Here is a 13,790-nt window from a genome sequence, read left to right as displayed (position 1 = left end):
CAAATTGCCAAACAAACTAAGAAAATAGAAATGGCGGATAACAAAACATGGGAAATCCGACAACTGATAACATGCAAAACACAGTATACAATCTATGTATTGGAATGCCCATGCCCATTGAGGTATGTTGGGAGCACGATATTTGAATTAAAAAAAAGAATATTGGAACATATAAGAGCTACAATACATAAGGACAGATCCAACGCAGTGGCCAAACACATGGAGCAACATCACCAAGGAGACTGGAAACAACTGAAATTCTTCGGAATTCAAACTATCCCAAGAAAGGAACGTGGGGGAGATCGAGAAAAAGAACTGCGCCAAAAAGAGTCACGATACATTTTGAAACTACGAACACTGCAACCGCACGGCCTTAATCAATCAGAAGAGCTTTACATACACTTATAAATAAAAACAAAGGCTAAAGAAAGAAATTATCCTGTGAAAAATGTAAAAACAAACAACAAGAAAAAACAGTCATAAACGTACAGGTAACGATTGAGAAAAATTAGGAATTGGATAGAATAAATAAGATCAATCCCCACTGGAGGGGCAACAAAAGCTTCATACACAAAAAAAGCAAGGATGAAACAATAAGGAAATTGACAATGGAAAGTCATATGATATGCCCCATTGGAGGGGCTGAGGAACAATGTGGAATATAATTTTTATTTCCTGTAAAAATATCCAGTGAAATGAACTTTCGTTCCTGTTAAAAGAGACATTATATATTTTGACAATTTGAACTATAACTAATTCATTGAATTTAATTTGAAAATGTGATTTACATAATATGGGAAATGCACAAAACTACATTCTCCATAATGCAAAGGGGGTTGGGTAACCGCCAGGAAATGATGTAACTGCAAGCTAACTTATAGGGGGCGGACCCAAAGTATCAGTTGATCGTGAGCAAGGTATCTGCGATACCGAAACGCGTAGATCTGCTCATGCCTGTATCCCGAGAAGTAAATCATTAAAAAAACGCAAACAAAGTTGCTGAGAGTGCGTCCCAATTTTCTTCCAAATCGGAGGGACTGTTTGTGGATTTAAAGCGGCATGGTTCGGCCGCAGGGACACGCACCCACGAGGAGCGCTGCAGAGGCTCGGTGACCAGGAACCAACGGAGTGAATATATATATATATATATATATATATATATATATATATATATATATATATATATATATATAATTATAATATTCATATCTGAATTAGTACAGGCGCATAACGTATTTTCCAATATGAGTGTGATGAGTCTAGCATTTCCAGCACTCTGCACTTTATTTGTTTTAAAAATTGTTTGTCCTTGATTTACATTCATGAAATTCGAGACATGCATCACAGGGCCAAGCAATAGTGTGTGTAGTAATTTTTTTTAAACGATACACAGTAATGCAAAGTATGTTCTCTGTGTCTATATATATGCCAATCACATTACCGGAAGTAGTTTGTTCTTTTAAAAGTCCCGCTTTTGAATACGTTTGTTATGTGATCAAGGACACAGCCTGTCAGAGGCATCACCCTTTCATCTTGAAATAAATCACAAATATTGGCATCAGCAAATTACAGAGTCCGTGGTCCTGTTTGTGCGTGCATGCACGGGGATACTGCTAGTGGATATATATATATTTATATATATATATATTTATACATATATATATATATAACTTCTCCACTTGCCTCGCCAAAAGCCAGGACGCGTCAGCTGAGGTGCGTGCCAGGGTCCAAAGAAACCCTGTACTAGACTCCAACTCACTGCGCAACAGGTTGCAAGCGCACACTCTTTGCTGCAAGATAAAGGCACAATCCAAATGTGCTTGGGGTAAATTTATTGATGGTACCAAGCCGAATAATTAATTATGTATGGAAGACATCCTAGATTGGGTTCTGAGGGTAGGAAGAAATCCTTCATCTGGAAAATGTCCAGCAAAGCCGCCAACAAATGGGGCCTAGAGTCCCCGGCGCCATAACCGACACCGAGCCCCCAGACTATACCGGTTTTTCGCATGCTTCGGAGCAGGGAAGCTCCCGCGCCCCCCACGCTGGGACCGCAAGAGAGTCACTGGCCCCCCCGGCCAATGGGGGGCCAGGTGCTATACGAACGCCCCAATGGGGGGAGACCATGCACGGAGCGGCCCAGCACCTGGGGGGGATATAAGCACTGCTCCCCGAGGTAAGCTCCTATCTTTGAGGAGTGGGGGAGCAGCACCGGCGAGAAGCTTTTATGGAGTGGGCCCTGATACAAACGGCGAAGCTCTGTCGGCGAAACAGGGCAATCGGACGGCGTGTTGATCAGGAGCCGAGCTGCACCAGGAAGCGGCGGATTGAATTGCCCTCTTGCATCAGGAAGAGTCAGATGACCGGGAGCCCACCCCAGCCTCCTTGGCACCAGAACACCAGCAGCGCAGTGGGGGATGCGGTGCACACCGAGGGCTTGCTTCCGGCCCCTCTGTGGGGAAGAAAGGCAACGACCAACCCGGATCCCTCAACTGCAGCAGCAGACGACCGGGATCCCACGCCGGTCTCCTGCGAGTGAAGGATTGCTTTGCGGTGAATGACCGGGAGCCCACCCCGGCCGCCGTGGCCCCTGAAGAAAGCATAATGCGGGCAGCAGGAGACCACCGGGAGCCCACCCCGGTCTCCTGGGGGTGCGCTGAGTGAAGGACTGCTAGGCGGTGAACGACCGGGAACCCACCCCGGCCGCCGCGGCCCCTGAAGAACACGTGGGTGCGGGTCCCACCACCGGTGCAGGATCGACAGGAAAGTAAGCCTGCTGAGCGGCTGACGGAGGCCGCGTGCCCAGAGCACGCAACGCTCGTATCACAGGGAGCCAGCCCAGGACACACGGGCACCTCGGGAGTGGCTTCGGGGGCCGTGCGCAGCCACGAAGCACCCGTTCGTAGGAAACAGACTCTCTGCCTCACCTGGCAGCTCCAGCAAGTTAAAGCCCCCGCAGCTCTCCTCAAGCAGGGTTGGTCCCATCATTCCTCTACATCACAAGGCTCTCCCGGGCCTCCAGCGCAGAACCGGGAGCGCGTGCACCCGGAAGCCAAGGTGGGCGCGTGAGCCATAAATGGGCAGGCACCTCACTCTCTGAGCCGGCAAGCAAAAAAAAGAACGAACGAAGACAACAGGACACGCGAAGCCCAGTGGCAGGTAAAGAGGGCAGTGGGCACATCACAAGGTCACCCACGTCAGACCCCACAGTAAGGACAGCTAAGTTGGTGCATATTTTGGTGGCAGCACCCCGTCTGGAACACGTAAAGCCCAGCAACAGGTACAGAGGGCAGCGGGAGCATCACAAAGTCGCCCAAATCCGACACCGCAGTAGGGGCAGCTAAGTTTGGTGCATATTTTGGCGGCAGCACCCCGCCTGACAGCGAGTGAGGGACATCCGGCGGAGGACCGCCAGGAGCCAGCTGTTACAAAGAGGGATGGCGAAGAAGGGGAACAAGAGACAGCAGGATGACCTCAATGACCTGCTGCGCCGCATCCGGGTGGCATCGGAGGTCCACGGGAATGACTGGCTGCAGCCCCATCTGCGGGGGATCCAGAGGAAGGACAAAGTCACCATCAGCGGAGTGGGCCCAGCGCACCGGCGGCCAAGCAGCAGAGGAGGGCCCCGGCTAAACTGGCAGAAGCGGCAGCACTCAGAAAGGCTTCCCACTCAGAAAGGCTTCCCTGTAGCCAGCACGGCGGCGGCAGGACCGAGCAGGTGAACAACGGACGCAGCAACAAGTGGTGAGCATATCAGCGCAATTGTGCAGGAATGCTTTAAAACTATGGCACCACTTGTTATGCAAGGGTTAGCCAGGCAGGCTGGAGCACCAGGTGCACCAGCAGGTGAGGGGCATGGGGTCGCAGGAGGTCTGGGGGAGGTAGACATCCAGGCAGTGGAGGAGGTCTCGGGGTTACCATGGCACCTGCTAGACCCAGGCCACGTGCGCTGACAATGCTTGGGACAGCGGACCACCCTTGGGGGGAGTGCGAAGCAGGATCGCCCACACTGGCCTGGGGATGTAAGCCACCAGCACCTACCCCACCTCCCACAGCAGCGGCAGACACATATTCACGTCCCTCACTGGGTCCCGCCTCCTTAATGACCAGGGCCACAGGGCTAGCTAGTCTCATACCACTAGCGGTCAAAGAAAGAATTTGGAGGAAAGAATTCATTGACATTTTTTTCACTGCTTGAGATACAGTTAGACGGTCTTGACTTGACCACCTGTGATAAGAAGGACGAGGACAAAAGGGAAAGGAGAAAAGAGCGCAAGGAGAGAAATGTTGGTAATTGGTTAGACGCGTTCCATATCATGGCCTGCATTATAGTGGAAAAATTCCCGCGCTGCGTAGCCGACTTATGGCTATACGAGTCTAACATTCATAACACTCAGAGACAGTTCCCGTGCGAGGCATGGCTGGAATATGATAAGGGGTTTAGGCTAAAGATGCAGACACACCCAGAAATGTAGTGGAACGAAGAGGACGTATCGGGTTTTCATTCACAAATTGATGATGGCGAGGGAGGCCAAGGCATGGGGAGGTAGAACCGTGCAGTCCTTTCGAGGGCCCACCCATAGGAGGAAAGGGAGGCCATTTAACAAGCCCAAGCACTTCAGCTCATGGAAAACACCTCACAACACCAGAACGCCAGCTATCTGCTGGAAGTTCGAAATAAACTAATGCACCTACGGGGCAGCGAGCAAGTTCCAGCACACCTGCTCCTCATGCGGGGGGGGGTCACCCGGCAGTTGGTTGCAAGCGAAGAAAAGACCACAAGGGAGATGGGAAAGAGAAGAAGAAGCAATGACCTGGGCGCAGGGGACTCGGGGGGACATCGGGTTTAAACTAAGGGTGGGCGCCAAATTCCGTTCCGCTCGTGGAATTTGCGATATTGTGGCATTTTCGCGTTCCGTGGAGAGCGGGAAAATGCCAAAATTTCCGCTATTTGCCGCGTTGCGAAGATTTTTTTCATGTTCGCGCTTGGAAAATGCAGTCTTGCACGCGCAATCGCCTTACCGGAATCCCGCGTTCGCCGACAAGTTTTCCAATCCGTTCGCGTGCTCCACGAGATGCTGATAGCCGGTCGCGCTATCCCGTGAGAGTTCGCGATCGCGATCACGTCATTCTCCTCGCCATAAGACACCGCGAGAGTCTGAGATTGCGAACACGTTATTTTCCACCGCGAGAGTGAGCGTGAGGTCGCAAACACGTCAATCTCCACCGCGACAAAGAGCATGAGATCGCGAACACGTCATTTTGGACGCGCCATCGACATCCGGCGTAAGTGTGGTGAAGGTCGCGATCGCGAACACTCCAAATTTTCGATTTGGAGAAGAATATTAACTCTAGCTGCTGAAAACCTTCTCTAAATGATGATTTGGATGGAAAAAACTCCTCAAATTGACATTTGGCTGTCCTTTTTTGTGCAAGGAGTCCTTTTTAAAAAAAAAACTTTTGGGGGGGAGAGGGAGGAAGTGCCACAGAGTCTCCAACTTCCTGTTCCTGTCCATCAGGCTCCTCCCAGTGCTTTTTCCATCTCCTGTTCATTCTGCCTTTGGATTTCAGCTGGAAGGATCACTCTTTGTGTCTGCTGCATCATTATCATTGGATTTGAGCACTTTTGAATGTGATATTTTACAAGTAAGTTGGTGTTGTGTCTGTTTGATTGGGGGCATTGTAGTTGCTGTAACTACAATTTTGGTACATATCATTCTTTTTTTTAAATTGTTGGGGGTAGGCAGTAGGCCCAGAGCTAGTCATGGGTGGGTGCATGATGAAGCAACTGTTCCTTTGGTGTGTGTTGAATGTTTTTCAAACATCATTTAGGGCATGGATGGCATTGGATTGAGTTGGAAAATGTGTTTTTTGGGGGGTATTTCTGTTTTTGGGTGTGTGTTAAAGAAATGCCTTTCTTGTGTGTGCCTGGTGTGTTGGTGTGCATCCTGCAGACCTTGTTTTGCCCTGTGGATTTTCGATTTTGCATTTATTGCATTAAAAAGGCACAGCAGTGTGGTTTAGCATGCATCTTTTGCCTGGCTTCTTTATAGGCCTTTTGGCAGTTCATTGTTTCCCAGGCCTCCGGCTTGTTGCTTGTGGATGTCCATGTGGCTGGTGGCCTTTTCTGGTGGGAGTTAATATGGGCCTGCATGGGTTTCCTATTGGCTTACTGCTTCCATCCATCCCCTTTGCCAGCAGCAGCTCCCTTCCATTACATTTGTATTTTGGTTGTTGTTCTTATGCGTTCCTATCATTCCTGAGAGTGTAGTGTGTACACTGTACACAGTAAGTAGTATACCATAGCCCTTGTTGCCAAAGTCTCACAAATGGCTACACTAAATTTTCTATTTTTTGGTTTGTACTAGTAGTAATTGAACCAGAACTGCAAATGCAACATTTCACTGATGTTCTTCTCCTGGCTTATTTGATTTTAGGTGCACAAAAAGACAGAGGAGGAGGTAACTATCAAGCTCATCTGTTGTACTGCCAGACAGAATTACTGATGCGCACCACATCATGTCCAACTGTGACCATAGACATCTCTGCAACTTGTGCACCTGTGTCCTGTCTGACCTCTGAAGAAAATGGGCCCAAAGAAAGATACCAGGTCCTCCAGTACCAAGAAAGTTGCCGGTGAGAAGAAGAAGGAACAGAAAAAGCAAGAGGCACTAACCACGACTGGTGTGCCGGCAAATGTGTTTTTTGGGACCAAAAAACACACGCCTGCAGCAGCGCTGTCCGGCGAGAACCAAGCTGGGAGCAGCACTTCCGCACCAGCGGGCCAACCCCACCAACCTAGGCCCAAGCCCATGAGTGTTGCAGAGGTAGCCAGTCTACTAACGAGCAGCGATGTTGTAATGTCATTATCGCAAAGTAGTACACAATCAACGCCGGTGGAAACTCAGCAGATACGTCTGCCGCAGCAGGCGCAGCCGCAAGAACAGCAGCAGCAGGCGCAGCCGCAAGAACAGCAGCAGCAGGCGCAGCCACAAGAACAGCAGCAGCCACAAGAACAGCCGCAGCCACAAGAACAGCCGCAGCCGCAAGAACAGCCACAACAACAGCCCACAATAGTAGTTGTTCGTCCTGAAGTAGGGACATTTCAGGAAATCAAGCTTCCTGAAGACAAAGAGGGGCAAGCCACTGTTTCAGAAGATCAATTGTCTTCCAGACCCCCAGCATGGAAAAGGAGGGTTAGTCCATCATCTACTTCTTCAAGCCCCGCTTCTGATGATCTTGATGCCACTTGGAAGCCACCAGCTCAGTCTGAGAGTGATGCACGCCACAAGACAAGGCTAGTGAAAAGGAAGTTTCCAGACAGCTTTAGATTTATGATGATGATGACGAGCCAATCATCATGGACATCACTCCCGGCCCAAAGGATATGGAGACCAACATTATTACCCTATCCAAAATGGCTGCATGGGATGTAGCACGGATACCACCAACACAGGTAACACCACCATGACCTCCAGCTTCCATATTTTCAAAGGAAAGGCAGGGATCCAGCTCAACCACCACCTCAGTAGGTAGTTGTAGAAGTCGCAGTGTAGCTGCACAGAGTCACATTCCAAGCACACCCTTCAGTTCATCTGGTATTGAAAGTGGCACATTCAACAGCACCAAAAAGTTCTCCCCCCCAGTTTGGGACTTCTTTTCGGTTAGCAGTAAGAAGGAGAACATTGATATATGCTCAATTTGTCGACATGCTGTTAGGCGGGGTAAGCTTGGTACAAATTATGGTACCGGAGGCCAAACAAGTCATCTAAAAATACACCACACTATCATGTGGGAGGCTCACCTACTTCACTTAGAACAAAGTAAAACTCAACCCATTGCTGTTGGGCATGAAGAATCAGGGAACGACATCATCGCGGTGGAAGGTGAACAAGAGGGAGACATTTCTAGCCCTGTCCCCAGTAGTGTAGTGGTACCGCCCACATCCTCCTCAGCAACATCTCAGTGGCACTGCAGTAAGAGTCAGAGTCAGGCTGAGACACCAAGGCGACCGAGTAGCACTGCAATGAACCAAAGTGCGTCGTTGAGCCTAACTGGGTTAAAGAAAACAACTGCACCACAAAGGAAAATAATCCAGCCTACCATTGACAGCATGCTTAGGTTGGAGGGGCAGTACCAACGCAACCACCCAATGGCACGGTTGTACAAAGCAAAGCTGGCTAAAATGTTAGCGCTGGACCTTCTCCCTTTTTCATTTGTGGAAGGGGTGGGTTTCCTTGAATTTGTGTCAACCATCTGCCCTAAATGGAAGGCTCCCAGCCGGTCCTATTTCACAAGAGTTGCTGTTCCAGCCCTACATCATGATGTGCTGGAATTGGTTGGACAAGCTTTGCAGCAGAGTGTTGTTCACAATATCCACCTCACAACAGACATGTGGACAAGTTGCCAAGCCACTGATTACATGTGCATCACTGCACACTGGGTCTCATTTGTGGGGGTTAGAGATAAGCTATCTGAAGTAGGTGCTGTTGACACAGCTGAGATTTTTAAAGCTACTCGGAAACATGCAACTGTATCCATGTTCGCCATGGAGAAATCTCATACTGCTGTAAACATATTGGAAGAGTTTCACAGCAAGGTTTTTGAATGGCTATACCCAATAGCGCTTTTGGTTTTGTTTCCACAGATAATGGCAGTAATGTAGTTAAGGCCATGGAGCTTGGTTCCTATTTCAGGGTTCAGTGTTTGGCGCACTACATTAACATTATTGGCTGAAATTTTGGCATTTAAAAAAATGGGGTAGTGGGGTGTCTGATCCCACCCCCCCTTAATAATGTTCCCCCTGATAAATGGGTTTCTCACTACCAAGCCCAGTTCACTTGCCCTTCATCCTCCGTGTCTGGCTACAACGACATCGTAGCTATGGAGGTTTTAACCTTCGGCCTGGTGGAGATTGAGGCAGCCATCGAAGCAGCACCGGCAGGCCGGGCGCCTGGTCCGGATTGTATTCCCACGGACCTTTTTAAATCAGACAAAAAAAACTGGGCCACTTATATTCTCTTTTTGATAAATGCTTTGGCTCAGGGTGCACCCTTGCCTGCCTCTTGGCTAGGCGCAGAAATCATACCTATTTTTAAAAAGGGAGATCGCTCCAGTCCATGCAATTACAGACATATCAGTCTAATTGACTCTCTCCAAAAAATTGTGGCCAGGACCATACTATCTAGGGTCAATGACTGGATCGATAAGTTTCAGGTATTATCTATTTATCAAGCTGGTTTTCGGTCTCATGTCAGCACAATAGACCAGGTATTCAGGTTTATAATGATATATTGGAATACGGTTATTTTATCGGGGGGAACCTTGTTTGCAGCTTTTGTAGACTTAAAATCTGCTTTTGATCTAGTTCCCCGCAGTAAGCTGTGGGACTCTCTCAAGGAGGCAGGTATGCCTCCGGCGCTCCTATCTTTTATCGTCAAACTTCATGCCTCTAACTATGCTCAAGTTAGATGGGGACAACAGGGAGAGCTAACTGATACATTCCCTGTAAATAGGGGTGTAAGGCAGGGGTGCGTACTTGCACCAACTCTGTTCTCCTTGTTTATTAATAGGGTTATTTCCTACTTTGCTAACTATCCAACCGATGCTCCATCATTAGCTGGTTCTAAGGTCCCACTTCTTATGTTTGCAGACGACACGCTCATACTGTCTAAAACACAAGCAGGTCTGCAGCGGGCCTTAGATTTATGGTTTTTTGCAACAACCACGACCTGGCTATTAATGTTGACAAGACCAAGTACATGGTGATGCACAAAAGCAAAATAATTAAGAGTTAAGTGTCAATGAATGATATACCCTTAGAGCAAACTGACACTTTTACCTACTTGGGGATTACCATGGGTCGAAGGCTAACCTGGAAGCCACAAATAGATCTACTTGTTCTCAAACATAACCAACTAGCTGGCGCCTTATTAAAAGAGCATAAAGCTTCATTCACAAAACCGGTGGGGCCAGCTATTGCCCTCTACAAAGGGAAAATCAGAGCTTCCATCATTTATGGGGCTGAGATCTGGGGCTTTGATAATCTAACCCTCTTAGTCATTGCCCAAAACAAATTTTTGCGCTCATTGACTGCCCTCCATCAGTCAACACCCATCCAGCCTTTACTGTTAGATTTGGGCTGTAGGGCGTTCGACGTTGATGCTGGTTTTAGACCTCTCTCCTATTGGAGAAGACTGTGGACCACACCTGAGCTAGTATCTTATGCCAATGCAATCTGGTATATTAAAGATCTAGATAAGCTTAGGAGAATAGCCTGGCTCCAACATATTAAAAGTGGGTTGCATGACATGGAACAGGGGCAACCAATTTCCTAACAAATTGGATTTTAAAGCTTTATACTGTGACAAACAGCAGTTCACTTTCTGGTCTTTTTATGGACCATAAGTTCATAAACAGCTTTGAACCGTACTGGAACTTTGTCTCTAGACCAGACGATCGCAAACTATATCATTAATTCAGAGTAGGGTCCCTCCCACTCAACTCGTTCAGGCACAAATGGAAGGGCGGCCACGACAGGTTCTGTCCCACATGCCCAACACAGAAAGAGTCAATTGTTCATGTTCTGTTTGTATGCCCTGCCTTTGTTCATCCTAGGCATAAATGGCTTAAGCCGATTTGTTTAAATTTAGGTACTAGATCGCATCAAACAGCATTGCGTATTTTGAGAACCAATACTCGTGAGGACATAGTCATTGCCATGGCCAAATTTTTGAGCTGGTCATGGGCCATTCGTAGATCTATTGAGAAGAGGGTTACTCCTCCAGAATCCTATACCTACGGTATTTAACTGTAAAAATGGCCCAGTCATTACCAAGATTTTTATAGTTTTTATTATGTAAGGAAATATCGCTATGTTGATTTAATTAATTTTTAGCAGTGTTCTCCTGGGCTGGACCCAGTTATAGAGATATTCAAATGTTTATAAAGACTATAGACTCTGTGTCTTCTTATTTTAATCTTTTTACTGGTACTTGCATTTGTAGCTCTCTTATTCCCTTTTTTTAACCTTGTCGTAGTGTGTCTTTCATGTTGTAATAATCGAATAAAGATTTGTTGATGATGATGATTGGATGATGCAAAATCGAAGAAAAAAGAAATTATTTCCTAGTCCCTTCAAAAGAAGTGGCACATGATTGTTGATGAATACTATAGCTATCCTTTTTTCTGATCCAAGAGAGACTGCCCATTAATTGAAGATGAGAAGGAACAGGTAATGAATGATGCCATGCATTGGACGCTGACTGAGTGATTATGTTGTTTGTTGTGCATGAAGTTACTTCATTGTGTACTTTATGTAATAATCTACACACTAAAAGTAACTTAAGTCCCTTTTCCCTTATTGTATTTTTAATAACAAATTTGTACTTCTACTGCAGGCCAATACATTGCAATTTGAATATAGGAAGGGGACTCACTCGGTACACTGCAGACTGAGTTGAACAACACCATCATGATGACCACAGTGACATAGTATCTTCACAGTCACTCAGTACACGGATCGGAGATGATTGATGGAATAAGTCAGGGCATTTCATGAGTGGCATAGAAGGTAAACAAGTAAACAACAACCACAGCAGACCTAAACGTCTGTGTAGCGGTGGAGTCAAGTGTAGCGGTGGTATGACTGCGGTGCATTGATTTAGTCACTTAAATTGTAAAATGTTATGTTGCTGGATATGTGCTTTGTCCAACTCTTTCAAAAAATGTACGCTAAATGGAGGATGTGCAAAGGGTGCAGTCACTGTGGGTCTGCTCTGTCCTGTTGGTGTTGTAGGTTAAGGCTGGAAACAGACTAGAGTAGAGATGATGCATCCATGCCACCTCGGAAAGTGTTCTTGTTGCACTACACCAGAACTTGTGCATTTATTTCAACTTGGTTTCTCAATATCCCTTTCGTTTTTGCATCTACAATTACAAGCCGGGCCTTTCCCTGTGCGATACTTGGGAATACAATGCACACTTACCTTACCAATGAATCTACATCTGCTAGGTAGGCAGTGGCGTCACCCAAGATTGATGGACGGAGCATCCATGGAAGGGAGGACCAAGAGGAATTCCGAGATTCAACTCCTCATTTGACCAGGATAACACAGTAACAGTATCAACTTTCATCATCTTTTAAATAATTTGATTCATTTTTTTGTCTACAATCATTACAACAGTGTGTTCTTGTTGTTATTACTATTATTATCATTAGGTTTGCTCTCTGTCTATAATTCATCCCTACAGATCTTTTAACATTTTCTTTGCTATCTGTAAAAGTAAGCCCGGTAACACTGAACACAAACTGTATGTAATCCGGGTCTCCTTATCATCATCATGCATGCATTTCCTTTTTCTCCCTTAAGATATGGTAGTCTGCAAAGATTCTGTTGTTTGATGTTTGTCCATGCGTACTGTTTTTCTTTCTCAAACCTTTCCCCAAAACCCCCTTGCCAACCATTCAACAAACCCTAACCCTCTTCCCCCGGGCTGTGTGACTTATTGAGGTATGACTACATTAAATGTACAAACAAAGAGGTCCAGGGGTCAAAAAAACAAAGAAACAGAAAATCAATAAAGAAGAGAATGTGGAAACCTGTGTGGTACACAGACTACTATCTGGACAAGAAAGTCCTCATAAAGAGGACATAATCCCATCACCCACCGTGGTGGCATGCTTCATCATATGGGATCTCCTCTTAACCACACCTGGTGTGATTAAGGAGCTACTACTCCCAACGTATGTCTAAGGGAGGAGCTTGCGGATGTTTAAACTATATGAGAAGGACTAGATCTCCTAACGATTAATGAAGGTAGCCTGGGTAAGGTGAAAAAATACAGCGCAGTGTAAGAAAAAAAGTGATGTAAAATTGACTACAAGGAGAAAAATTATTTAATGAGGATCTCCTGGTGCCAACATTAAAAGAACAGTAGTAGCGCTGTCTAAACGAAATTGCGAGCGCGCATACAATAAACCAAACAAAGGTCTACATGTTTCAGCCAATACAGATCAAAAGATTATGATCATGGCTTTCTTCAGGACCATACATAAACTACTGCAGCCAAATCTTAGTGCCTAAATCACTAAAACGTGTAATTGTCACAAAAATTGTATTAAATAAGAACGATACAACCAACTGTGTACCTGAGTGTTGATTCGATTGTACAGAACACTACAGGACAAGAAGGTGAGTACCTGTACAAAAAATTACAAAAAACATAAAACAAGTGAGGAATATTCTCAACCAAATAGTGTAGACCACACAACTTAAAGCCAACATACCCAACTTGTGCCAGACAACTCTTGGCAGATCTTACCCGTATTATATCGGCACTACCGCTCCTGGTCACAACTCAGGGCGTGGGGCAACGCTCTGTGAAAGATAAAATAAACTAATATAGTGAGGGTCAAACGCTGTGATGGTGATAAATACAACAAGTGTATTAATGATTATGTCAACACTGTATATTGCTCGTAATGATCCCTAAAAAGGAATCACTGTGGCCACTAAAGAACTCTATTGTCATGTGGATAGTGCTAACACATCTAGTCACGTCACAATAGCTCATAGTTGTTATAAATAATGTAATAGGGGCCAGAGAGTCATGCATAACATAATGTATGGCCGCCTGCTGGATAGGCGACATAGCTAATCTTAACCTTCCAAAGGAGGGGTTACAACTGCTTAGAGGCCGTGCAATCCAAGAAGCGCCTCTAATTACAGTGTTAGAAACAGTCTCATTCTAACATAGCAAATACTTAACCAGATCTTGATGACCTAACA

The sequence above is a fragment of the Triturus cristatus genome, chromosome 2_2, assembly GCF_964204655.1.
Source record: "Triturus cristatus chromosome 2_2, aTriCri1.1, whole genome shotgun sequence".
NCBI classification, from domain to species: Eukaryota; Metazoa; Chordata; class Amphibia; order Caudata; family Salamandridae; genus Triturus; species Triturus cristatus.
The sequence above is the reverse complement of the archived record's forward strand: the minus strand, read 5'-3'. Positions refer to the sequence as shown.